This window comes from Furipterus horrens, unplaced genomic scaffold, assembly GCF_987537825.1.
Source record: "Furipterus horrens unplaced genomic scaffold, mFurHor1.1.pri manual_scaffold_4, whole genome shotgun sequence".
Classification (NCBI taxonomy): Eukaryota; Metazoa; Chordata; class Mammalia; order Chiroptera; family Furipteridae; genus Furipterus; species Furipterus horrens.
The window spans coordinates 182,494,098-182,507,541 of NW_028327174.1; the positions used below are offsets into that span (position 1 = coordinate 182,494,098).

Genomic DNA, 13,444 nt, shown 5'->3' on the forward strand with positions numbered 1-13,444 from the left:
GCTCCTGCTCTTCTCCAGCTCCTGGATAATTCTTCCCTTCTATCCTCTCAGCCCTTTGCTCATTTCTTTCTTCCTTCCTTTCTTTTTTCTTCCTCTCTCCTGCACGTTGTTTTTGTTATTAGAAAGGCTTCGCGCACCCCCTGGTGCTCCGGCGTTTTGTGTGGCAGGAGAAGATTGTCTTCCTTCTCTCTTTCTGTCTTGCTTTCTCTCTCCCTCTGGTTGCTCATTATTCAGAGAGAGACACAGAGGGAGGGAGAGAGAGAGAGCGCGCGCGAGGGAGAGGGAGGAGAGGAGAGAGAAGAGGAGAGAGAGGGGAGAGAGTGAGAGGGAGAGGGAGGGAGGGAGAGAGAGGGAGAGGGAGAGAGAGAGACGGATATCTCAGGTCATCTGCAGCTGCAGCGAGTCTGAGGAGCCGAGGAAGGCAAGGAAGATGGCGATCCTCCATTGCTGAGACCCGGCAGAAGCACATGAGACTCCCAAACAACTTCCACAACAATAACCCGAGCAGGAAGAGGAGAAAGAGAAAGAGGATAAGGAGGCGGTGGGGCTGAAGAACCCGAAACACCTCCCGGCGTCGGGACGCTCCTTCTGTAAGTTACTGCAATTAACAGCCACCTCGGGGTGGTCCGGCTGCTCCGAGGAGGAGAGCGCGGGGTGGTGGACGCACAAACGCGCTCATTCATTCGGCCGAGGAGGGTTGGTGGAGCCGGAGGAGAGGAAGTCCCCTGCATGGACTGGCTGTTGGAAGCGAAGCTGCGAGCAAGAGGAGGAGGAGGAGGGGGAGGAGGGAGAGCGGGAGGGGGAGGAGGAAGAGGAGGAGGAGGAGGAGAAGCGAAGGAGGAAGAGGAGGAGGAAGAGGTGGAGAAGGTGGTGGTGGTGGCAGTGGCAGTGAGGTGGCTGTGCTTTTCCTGCTGGCTGCTCCTTCTGCGGGGGGGAGCGGAGCGCGGTGGCTTAATTAATTTCGTGTAGTTCTTTGGAGAGAAGAGAAAATGAAAGATGAGTGAGGAGAGAGCTGGAGGCTTAGGACGGATGCTCCCAGCGTGGGGACAGGAGTAGGGACCGAGAGGGGGGCGGAGGGCCAGAGGCAAGGAGACCTCAGCCGAGAGCCAGAGGGAGCGAGCGAGGGGCAGAGGAGGGAGCGCTCTGAGCCGCCCCGACCTGAGCCGGGTGACCTCTTTCTTTCTCTGTCCCTCTCCTTCTTTCCCCTCTCTGTCTGCCCGTCCCCAGCCCGATGGCAAAGCCGTGCGGATTGGCACCCCCCTCTTCCTCAGGTATTTGGCTCCCTCCCTCTCTCCCTGTCTCCGAAGTTGGGATGCGGGGTCGGGATGTGTCGGGGGTGGTGGCGGCTGCTGCTGCTGCTGCTGAGGACACAAGTGAGGAGCGGGGGTCGCGGGCCGCGTGGGGGGCACGCAGGTCCAGGGGCAGCTGAGGAGCTGTCTCCAGGCTGGGGGTTCAGAAGCGTCTGGTGGGAGAGGACAACGGTTTCTGGAGAGGAGAAGCCATTACACACGCTTGGCTCTCCTCTGAGGCCGGGAGGCAAGGAGGCAAGGGGCCTGGGGGTCGTCTCACTCCTGGTGCGGTTCCCAGGGGTCTGCCCTCCTTCCAGGCACGAGGAGAAGCCGCAGCCGCCCCCCATTGGAGCAGCCCTTCTCTTTCCCTTTCTTTATCTCCCTGTCCTCCATTTGCAAGCTGTCTGCTTTGGTTCCAGTCCAGACTCCAAAACACAAAGCTCCTTCTCACGTTCATTTACCAGGCTTTTCACCATTCCTGAAGGAACCCTCATTTTCTTTTCATTGTAGCTTCTAACCTACAGAGAGGGAGGGAGGCTGTTGCCTGGAGTTCCTTTTATATTCCTCCCCTACCAAAAAAAAAAAAAAGTTTCATTTTTAAGCACGCGCCTGGGATGGGAAAAGACCAACCAGTTGGGGCTTTCTCCCAGGGTTCCGGGGGGCTGTGTCTGAGCGCCTGTGTTGGATGTTTGGTTTGCTTTGGGTTTTGTTTCTGGAGGTGGCTTGCAGGGTTTGGAGGAAGTGACTAGTTTGGGTGAGAGCTGGGAACTGAGTCAGGTAAGCCTGTGTCATGTTGGAACTCCACCAGAAAATGGAGGAGAGCGGGTTTCCAGGAGACAAAGCTGAGATGAGAAGTGTTTATAAAATTATGGATGTCTCCATTTTGAAGCTCTGTTGGTGATGGCTGGAGGAGGAGGAGGCTTGCCTGCCTACTCCTTCTCCCCTTCCTGGGGGAAATCTTGTGGTTCCTCCCTGTCTATTCATTATGCAAGGAAATGAGGGGCTTTTAAGGGCTGCTCAGATTTTTCTCCCACCAAAGGAGTGCTTTCACAAGTTATTGAGATGTTAGTTTCCATTTTAAAGTAAACTTTTGGATTTTTTTTTTTTTTCTTTTGAGTGGACCTGAAGGGTTTTGACCTCCTTCAGGAAAGGCAAGGCAAAATCTTAAACCGTGTCCACTGAGGTCTTCACACAACTTTAAGCTGCTCCCAGTCTCCTGAAAGTCACCAGGAAATGCTATTTCCTCATTGTGAAGATGGTGGTGGGCCTGAGCTGAGATTCTGGAGTTCTGGGGCTTGGTTATCATCATGTTTTGATGCATTACAAGACTTTATTGTCTGGTTTGGGTTGATCTCTGGGAAAAGAAACAGAAACCAACAACAGATCCTACAAGATCTCAGAGGAACTCTGACTGACACCAGTTTCTCCAGGGTCTACATTTCTCTTCAGGTTGTTCCATTTGTGTATAAGGCCTTCTTTTAGTTCCTTTGTTTTCCCCCTTCCCTTCCATTCTGCTATTTTTTTTTTCCCTGTGTTCTCAAGCACTGTAAGTCTTCACAAATATCAAATGTCTTCTTAACAATGTCACTATGGAAACAAATTTTTAAAAAATACTGTGTCAGTTGAAAAAAAAAACACTCTGTCCAGGTATCTTCACCTTTTCAATTGGGAGGAATTTATTAGTCTTACAGGAAGACATTTTGTGAGGATGGTGTGAAGAAAGGATCCAGTCCTACCTCAGTCCACACACATTGATTGGAGTTCTTCACACATTAGTTCTAGAGAATGTATGTAATTGATCCAACTAAAGAACTAAATCCTGAAATGCTTGAGGATTTTATAAAAGCCAACCATGAAGATGTTGCTTTTCCATTAGGTAAGGTAGCCATCTTGAGGATGAGGGAAGATGTTGGAAGAATTTTAGATGGACTATGGAAGATGGGTGAGGAGGGCTCCACTGTGGAATGAAAACTTGAAGGAGATTCAGAACCAATTAATATATTGTAAGGAGGCTGATTAGACCTTGTTTTCAACTAAGGAGAAACACAGAAAGGTACCAGCTTCAACAGAAACAAGGAACACATTGGTGAGCAACTTACACCAGCTTTTTTCTTGCTTTGCTTTCTCATCATGTGTCAGATTTTTGTGTGTGTCAGATTTTTTGTAAACTTCCTTATGTCTACAGTATTTTTATGCATATTGAAGTGGTTTTAGATTCCAGATGCAATTCTATTCTGTTGAGTAGCTGGTAGCAGTGTCATTCAGTAAATGCACAATGCTGTATATAACATCACATTTTTCAGACCAAACTGTTGTGTCATTAATTGAGGGTTATTGTTCTTCTGAGGGGTGTGAAAGGAGAGGGAGACACACATGGTTCTTTAGTTGGTAATCGTCCCTGGTCAATGAAGTAAAACCCTGTTTTTACAGATGAAGATGTGTGGTTTTCAAGATTTTCACTTGATGTGTTTGCTCATTTAAAAATACTCCTCTTCATACCTCTGTTTCTTTATTCAAAACCTAGGCCTTTCCAAGAGCACTTTAAAATCCCACTTGGAATCACACCTTTTATTATTCATTTTTCAATGTTATTTTTTGATGCCCTTTTCTCTTAAGTGGAATGTCATCAATGTTTTATTTAAATTTGCTAATGCATGTGAGGATGCTACATGTTCAAACTCAAAAGTTCAAATGCAATGGAATAAGGAGTTATTTGGGAAAGTAATTACCAGAAAATTTTGCGTCTAATTACCAGATATGTCTATGTAAATTTAAATACATTATACATTGATCTTGAAGCAAACTTCTATAATATCTTTTTGTTGTTGATACCAGGACAAAACTGCTTAATTACTTACTTCAATGAGGAAGAGAAAACTGACAAACTGATTGTCAGTCCAGCAGTTTGAATCACCCCATGTTTTTACTTTGCAACTAAATGTTTTGGTGCCTTTATAGACAAGTCTTATAGAGGTGAGCTTTCTGGAGGGAAACAATTAAATATCTAAGAGGCATTTTAGAGTTTGAGAATATATTCTAACTGGTTACCTAACAGACCCATCCCAGTTTCGATCCCCTTTTCAATATGGGAACTGCCATAATATTAAACACATGGTTTCTTGTGTTTTTCTAGACATATGCATTTGAAATAGGATACGTATCTTGGATAAACCATTATGACAGAAATAAAAAGTGTCAAATTGAACATTCTCATTTGATGTCAAAGCTCAGAGATCCTTTTTGTTTTTGAGACATCAAGTTGATGAGGCTCGTTATGCAAATTTTTGCCATAGCCCTAATATATCACCAGGAAAAATTCTGGAGACTGTACGTGGGCTATGATGCACACTGTCATTAAAAGAAGATTCTTGTTGGAACTTCGTTGTTCATATCTCTCATATTAGATTTATGTCCATCTAATTCATTGATCACATTCCCTCAGGAACTGGTTCTCCCTCTTTGGAGTTAGAGACAACTTTCAGACTCAAAGTAAATAAACTTTTTATATATGAATATATAAAATCTTTCTAATGAGTCTTACAGAAGACAGTAGGGAAAAAGAAACCCAACTCTACTAATGGACTTAAGAGTACTTGTGGTCAGTTTTCCTGAAAGAAAAGAATGGGAAAGTTGTCTTGGGAAAGAGTTGTGTTATAGAGTCTAGTCTATCTTGAATTCTTTACTGGTGTTGAGTTTTTGGTTTATTTATTTATTTTTTGGTTAAGATAACCTTACCTCCTTTGTGGAGTGTGACTTTATCAGACCTATAGTTCACTGCCTCATGAGATAGAGCATTGACAAAGCTGCACTGAATGTTTCAGGTTGATGATTGAAGAACAGAGGTGCTATTTCATAAAGCCACACACTCACAGATTAGGAAATATATAAATAATGAACTCAAATTGCAAAGGATCTGATAGGAGTGTATAGCTGGATGATTGGTACATGGGAACTACGGAAATTCAAGAGTGGGGGTGAAGGATATTTCCAGAATCTTGCTAAAAATCTAGTGAACTGGGGGGGAAAATAAGCATCTACCTCTGTGTGTGTGTGTGTGTGTGTGTGTGTGTGTGTGTGTGTAAAAGCAAGTATCTTTGGTGAGGGTCACATGCTTATGAAGCTGATGGCTTTGAGAGAAACCTTAGCTGGTGACCTATTAATTGATTATGAGAACATGGAGAGGAGAGGAGATAGTGCTCGAAGAAAATTCCTCTTCTTGTGTGATATGCCAAGACATCTGGCAGATGTTATGTTGGGCCCTAAGGAATGGACAGTTTAATTTTAGCCCTAGCAAGGAAATGGGAAGTTCTAAGCTCTTTTAATAGCACAAGTCACAACTCTTAGTTTGGGGAAGGTTGCTTAAAAAAATAAGAAAGGAAAAGAAAAGAGGCATTTATTATAATATGAAAGAATTCCTGGGAGCACCAAGATGAAGCTGAGGTTTTGGGGTAATGGACAAAAATCTTACTTCCCAAGTAGAAATTAGCATAAAAAAATCATTTAAAAGTTGATGAAGAGGTACACCGTAATGATGGGTATTAAATATCTAGTCTTTACCAGTCACAACTTCTAACTAAGAAGCTAGTTGTTTTGTGCCTTAGAGAGATCATTGATTTCAAATCTCCCCCTCCCCCTGCATTTTACTGAAGAGGAAACTGGCACCAAGACTTGAAGTGACTTGCCCAAGGTCAGAAAGTGCAGCTGTAACAAAGCCAGGCCTAGAACTCAGGTCAGCTGACTCCCAACCCTACCCTTTCTGCTGCCCCAGTGCACATGATTTGTGAAATGTCAGCTCAAGACAGTCTGATCATACATTAGTGTGACAGTTGAATTAGAGTTAGTAGAATGTTGGGGAACCCTGGGCTGAGCATGGTTGCATTTACAGAAGTGACACTCCAAAGGCCAGTTTTGTTTGTGTAACTTACAGTCAAGTTTTAGCTATTGGTTTTGTAGCTGTGCTTTTCACTGTCTTCCTCTCCTCTCTGCCACCAGGGCTTGGGAGTCCTTTTCAAATGCCCTTCTTTGGAAGTTTGTCTGGGTCAACTGCAACTTACAAAACTGCCCACAATTGGACTCTGAGGATCTGTTTTGCAACATGGTACAGACTTAAAATTGGCTTCTTTCAGAGATGCCATTTTGTAATACTGATGAATGTCCAAGAGAGTGAAATTCAGTCTAAAACAATCACTGGTGTTTTTCCAGCATTCTGAACTCATCTAAAAATGTGCCTTCCATGTATCTTCTAGGAGCCCAATTTTCTCTTGCAGACCTATGGCTAGCTATTTCCCATTCCCTAATATACAGGAAGTCACCCTTAAAATGACATTTTAACAACACAACCAATAGTTAACCATGAGAGATGGGTCAGTACTTTAAGAAGGGTAAAATGGATTTCCAGTTCTGATTCCTCTTGGACAAGTGAAAGTAATTTTGTAAATAAGAGTGATGTGTGGAAGTTTCCACATTTTCTAAGCTTCTTCCAAACTAAAGCAGAAATTCTTAATCCAGGAAGCATTCTGGAGAAGGTAGTGCTAGATGTGGACTTCTGGCAGAAACACAGTTAACGCTATAAACAGTTGAACCTCAGTGTGGCACTCCTCCAAATGAGTTGACTGTTGAAAATAAAATGTTCCAGAAGAACTGGGAGAACAGGAAAGAAGTTAAAACAGCATGGTTTGCATGCCAGGGGAAAAAAAATTGGGGGGGAGGTGGTCATTGGAGAGAAGATAATCCTAAATTGAACTGTCTCCTGGATTTATAAGACCCGGGAGGAGAAGTTTCCAAGTGAGGGAAAATGGATTTTTATGAATTTAGATTGTGTTTCCAGTTGACTAGGAAGCTCTTGTGAATCTTTTGTCCCCTTGAACTTTGTATCTTGAGAACTGCAGACACTGATAAATAGAAAGCCAATTGGAAGTGCTTGGGATTTACACTTTCTGCTTGGAAATACTATCATAAAATTTATCTACTTCTAAGGACTCTTGTCCTCAGCAGTTGAAGAATACAAACGATTTTTAGTCTTTGGATGTGTGACTGCAACACCAAGTTGGTTTTATCAGGGTTTGGAAAGACAAGAGGTAGGTAGAGTGGGTGTGGTGCCCGGGGGTGTCAGCATGGTCCCCTGAAAATACATTGTCTTAATTCTGGTGAGCAGATTACTTGGTGTCTTCAAAGCATTCTTGCCTAATTCCTAGCTAGAGACATTTTTTTCTTGGGTTATTCTTGGATGGAAGGTTTCTTTTTGTGCCAGGTCATGGGTATTTAGGTATTGATTTTCTTGCTCTCGTGTGTTTGCTTGTTCTGGATATTCATAAAATGCTTCTGCTGTGCCTGTGCACATCTTAATCCTAAACTTCATTTGAAGAGCAGAGCCTGCTCTTGGGGGTGAAGGGAAGGTTGGTAGGTACTTGTTTGTTAAAAAAATAAATTTTGGAGATGAGGACTGCTTAATTCAGAAAGGCATTTGCCATGCAAGGAAAGATTCTATTAGGAAAATTCTATTAGGAATCAATGGATCCTGATTTAAATGTTTTAGGATCACTTAGTAGGAAATTAAGCATTTGACCAAGATGAGTAAGCAAGGACTTACCTTTGCATTCAAATTGGTTTGAGCACAAAAGGAGCTGGAGGCCCAGGCGAGACAACTGTGTCAGAAGTAATTAAGCCCAGGATTTGTGGGGAGGCTTAGCTGCCGCAGAGCCCAGCTGGGGAAGGCCAAACTCACTCCCTAAGCCCTCGTCTGGCCAGTTGAACCAGAACATGAGCTAAGGCCCTCAAATTTTGGAATTCTTCTCTTCCCTGTTCAGATTTAAAAGAGTAAAGTCATTATTCAGCTCTGCCCATGTCAGCCAGGGCTTCTCTCCTGAGCTGAGAAATGCCAGAGGCGGGGGTGGGGGAGGGGGGAGCTAATTCCCTCTGAGGGAACAGTCTCCCTTTAACACTACAAATGTGCCTATAACATTGTACTTATTACTCAGAAAATAATTGGGCAGTGGCATAATGTGGGATACTTGAAAGATGCTTGCTGCACAAAGGCTCCAATACTCACCTGCAGACTAAGAAATGGGCTTATAAACCATCTCATTTCTATTGCTAATGAAAAGCTTTGGAAGGCACCTGTGAATTAGAGCTCCAGCTGCTATCATGGTAGGGGAAGTTAGGCCTTGAAAGGATACACGGATTAGCCCGTCAGAAAAGCAAACAGTAGCATCAGCACAAGTAGAAAATAGACAGGGTTGTTAAGCTAACAGAAAAGTAGGCTAAAGTATTGCCGTAATTATGTGGGGGAAATTTTCTGGGAAGGAGAGACTGCTTGGATGGGAGAAGGAAAAGAAGAGAGGCAGGGAGATGATTGACGAGTCAAAGTAGAAGAGGTCTGTCCACTGGGAAGAGCCTCCAGGAGGAAGAAAAGGCATTGCTTTTAAGAAAACAATAAAGCCAGTGGAAAAAGACCTTGTAATTTGGTACCTATTGTATGTGAAATATGAACACCAGCGCTCAGACCCACATTCTCTGGGTTGGTTCTTATGGTGAAAAATAGAATTGGGCTTGGAAGACAATTTATGTGGTAGCGGTTGCAAATACGACTTTTCTGATAAAGGACAGATGGAAACTTGAAGGAACTGCATAAGTAGGCCTAGGTGGAGATTTTCCTGGAAAATGAACGAAGTAGAGACTAGAGCGCTGCAGTAAATAGCTGCATTATTAATGGGCAGAAAATGTGATAGTCCTCTCTAAAGTTATCCATAGAGCTTCTCGACCTACGCTCTGGGTGTTACAAGAAATGAAGAACCAAGGCATGCTTATTACCTGGTGTTCAGTTGGGGATTAAGCCATCTGCCTCAGCCAGGCGTCACAGGCTGGTCTGTCAATCCAACCCTGGCATTTTAAAATCCAAAATAAGGCCACCCTGGTCCAGAATGTTTAGCCATTCTAATCCCTAATTACATCATCCCTCTGTGTTGTGACCAGTTAGTCAGCAATTGAACATCAAAACACTCAGCCCAGATTGGACCTGATCTAGGGGGTCCTTCGTGTGTGGTAAACATTTTTGAACACTGGATTATAGACTGAAGATGACCAAAAATAGATACCAGCTATAGATTATGTAAATATTTCAATAACAAGTATTTATCACTCAGAAACTTTTTTTCAGTGGTTTCTGTCTTAAGTGATCTTCTCAGAAGACTGTTAATTATTATTTAGTAATGATAATTGGGAAAGGAGAGCTATATGGAAGAGACCATTTTCATTTGAATGCCACCGTTCAGCTGCAACAACCTGTCTCCTTTCTGCTGTCAATTGAATATTGTCTCTTCTAATATTGGGTAAGAATACCATCTGTAAGGAAAATAAATACTGCTTCATCAACATTTCTCCCATCTCCTCTAATATAGACCTTCAACAAAATGCTATCTCCCCTCCTGGAGTGACTCATGGTTCAAATTAATACTAGGTAATGTTTTTGTTTAACATTTAATATGAACCAAGGACTGTTCATATGGTAGAGAAAAACTGAAGTTTGGGGAGATAATTCACCCAAGGTCATGGAGCAATGAATTGGGGGAGCCAGGATTCACAGTGGTGGGTGGAAGGGGGGTTACTTTCTGGCTCTCAGCTGGTAGAAACTGGCCTTGGTTATTACTTAGTATGCTAATAGCTTATGTTCCTGATGGTTTATCTCTTCCAGTTACTTATGCCAAGAATATATCCTGGTATTCTGGAAGGAAATCTGAACATAATGGAAAATTAATTGTAATATATTAGTTAATATGAGAGATATAACTTACTGTAACAGCTTGACACAAGGTGTGTTTAACTGATGAGTACCCTCTTTGTGTTCTTCTAAGTCATAGAGGATATGGTTGGGGGGAGCAAAAGCTCATGTAGGAGGAAATTAAGAGAGTAAATATTTTTAAATTGTACCGTATCAAGCTCAGTAGTGGAAAGTGCAATAGTTATACACATTGTTATTTAAAACAAGCACCTGTCTATTATAGCAGAAAGAGAGGCAGTATGATTTTTTTTTTTTTTTTTTTTTTAGTAAGTAGAGCAGTGTCTTACCTTTTGCCTTCTTGGGGCCCCTTTGCAAAGTCTCAGAGCCCGGTATTGGCTCTGGTGACCGTAAGCATGGGGAAGGTTTTCAAAAGCCACACAGACATGTTTGAAAATTAGTTCCACTGTCTAATGGTCATTTTGGGAATATAATGCAGATACTCTTCAAAGGCTGGTTTCTACTGCCCCCCACCCCCCACCACGCTCTTTAGTGATTGCCATGTGCTCTATTTAGATCATGGAGACATGATGAATGCTTTCGTTTTATTTGCCTCTCCCTGAAACATCACAGTACAGTAAGGAAACTGCTGTTCATGGATGACCACAAATGCCCTGACAGAGTAACAAGCTGTACTAAGGGAGGTGGAACAGGTCCAAATATCCCTGTGATATTTGGGACAGTAGCTTTTCTGTAAGGCAGGGAATTAGGCATTAATTGCTGACTAGACTCTTTAACCTCGAAGCAACTAGTAGTGGTTTTATAAAGTCTCAATCTTGTTCAGGTGATCTGCTGTCCCCAGACAGCCTCATACCCCGGTCTTTGTAGGAGCATAAGCATGTGTCCTGTATATGAAGTGCACAAGAGGAGGCCACAGAGGCACCCATTTATACCTGTCATTCATATTATCTATCAAACTTATCCAAACTATTGTTTTCTTAGGTATGGGGAAAAGGATCAGAAAACAATAATTTCATTGTTGGAGAAAGTAAAATTGAACTATATGGAAGCATGCAGTTCTCCAGATGGAATTTCTAATTTAAGGGCAATGGGGACTCCACTCAGTCTTAGGTAGCATTAACTGAGAACCTAGTCAGTGATGCTTAGCTACCTAAGATACTCCCTCGGACCAGCCTGTCTCAAAAAGCAGTCTTTAAAGTGCTTCTTCAACTTCCCTCTTCTTGGAAGGGAAATCTACACAAGCTACCCTCAGGGGCTTTGCAAAAAGTGAAGGTAAATTGGGTCTTGTATCTTTGTGCCTGCAGTGACATTCAACTGGGAATAAGACATTGAACTTGAGAATACACTCAATACGAAAGGTGGGGCAGGAGAGGAAACCTCAGAGCATGTCCAGGAGGTAAATGTATTAAGTTTATGTACTTAGGTCCCATGGAGGAATCATCTGTTCTACTGAAAAGAAAAGAAAGTCACCTTTATGAAGACATTCCATTGTGATGTGGAAAAGCACATTGTATAGATCACATAAAATAGCCTGTGTTTAAGAAAGCAGAAGTGTTTCCAAAACTTGTGTGGAAGTTCTCTTCATTCTTCTCCCATGACTTTGCCTCTGATTAGAAATTTGGGGGGTGGGAGTGGAGAAGTGAAGTGATATTGAAGAACAGATGTCAGCTGTCCCTGAAATTCATCCCTACTCCCTCGGTGGACTAAAGTGTCTGACCACCTCACCCATTCTTTTTCCGACCAGTGGCTGTAGCTTGTTAATATGAATGAACATCACCCATAGGTCCTGAAATTAGCAAGTGTTAAATGTTATGTGATTATTAAGGGAAAAACAAGATAATCTAGTCTGTGGGTTTAATTAGGTCGTGATTGCCCAGTTGCTGCTCCATGATAATTATATTCATAACCCTGTTTCTAGACGTCAACTGCAATTACCAAAATTGACCCCAGCACAGGTAAGTGTTAGTGATCTTTCCTGAAGCAGCTTCTGAACGGCACTGCATTTCCAGTGTTCCCAGTGCGTCCCTGCCGTCCCTGCTGACCGCTTTCCCTTCTCGACACCTCCATTATCTCTTCCCCACTTTAGTGGAAAGGAGGCTGGCAATATTACTTTGTCTTTGACTGTACACATATTATATAGCTTGTCGTCTGCAGACAAAAGTTCTTCTGAGAGTCAAATATGACTGAAAAGCATTAATAAACCAGCAAATGGGAATCCTCAACCATAAAAAACCAAAATTGGCTAGATTGTGTTTTTCCCTCAGCACATGAAACCTGTTCAGTAGATTTAATGTGATTCATTTGAATAGATCTTTTACTTTATAAGGCATAGTCTTAAAACAAAAAAGAGAGTCATCTGTATTTAAGATACTGCCTTATCACATGATCATTAACGCCTGAGGAACACAGAGCTAGAACTTTTCCCTTTATATAACCCACTGTCCAGAGGCAGATTAAGGTCGGTTGAGGCTCCGGGTGCAGAGGAAAATATTGGGCCCCTTAAAAAAAAAGAGAGGCAGGGAAAATAAAAATACTTATTTATACGCACAGAAAACTATTTTTAAAATTGTAAATGAAGCAAGTACATATCCACAAACTAATTTGCGAGGCCCTTCAGAAGTCGGGGCCCAGGGCATGCACCTGGTGCGCCTGCCGTTAAATCCACCTCTGCACCCTGTCCCCAAAATTCATGACATTTGCCATCAGTGTATTCTCCCAGCAAAAAGAACATGTCATTGCTGGGGACATTCTTCACTGTTTATCTCCCAAATGAAGACAGTGATTTCTAGGAAATACAAACAACAACCTGTATCAGAAGTGGGCATGTTAGTGTGACACAGTGAATCACTGGGCCAGATTGTCACTTGGCAGCCTTCCCTTCCTGACAAGCAATTTATATGGGAAAATAATGCACTTAAAATTTGCATACCGTGGCTAAACTTCAGTGCAGTTGAACTGTGGAAAGAACAACTAGGAACTTGGCTACTGTATATATGGGAGCACATGTGTATAAATATATAGATAATATGTGTGTAAGTATGTATTTACATATATATTTTATCAGTGGTTGGGAATCTGTAAGCTGAGGATTGACTTAAGTTAATGCACATTTTTGACTGTGAAGGCAGTTACTCCCCAATCCCCACTTTTCAAGGGTCAAACTGTATATATATTGTCTCTGGAAGAGGTACTTTATTTTTTGCTGAAACATCAGGACTGCAAGTTTTCAGTATTTTTGGGTGAACATGCAGTTCTTTGTGCCGAGGTCTTCATTCAGAATATATAGTGTGGTGGGTGGAGCTCGCTCTTTGGCACTACACAAACACGGTGAAATTTGACTCTTTCTCTTCCTAACTGTGTGACCTTGAATAAGTCACTTAACTTTTCTGTTCCCATGATTTCCTACCCAATAAAAAGGGGA

The 13,444-nt window shown here is 42.5% G+C and overlaps 1 protein-coding gene across 2 annotated transcripts in view; it reads left to right on the top strand.

Moving 5' to 3' along the window:
• The first annotated feature begins 356 nt into the window (after window positions 1–356).
• ZNF462 (zinc finger protein 462) overlaps window positions 357–13,444 on the top strand; it is a 134,982-nt gene continuing 121,894 nt past the window's right edge. For both annotated transcript variants that reach the window (XM_090274522.1, XM_090274523.1), the window contains exon 1: window positions 357–590. The gene's annotated coding sequence lies outside the window, so the exon portion shown is untranslated. The remainder of the gene's footprint in view (window positions 591–13,444) is intronic.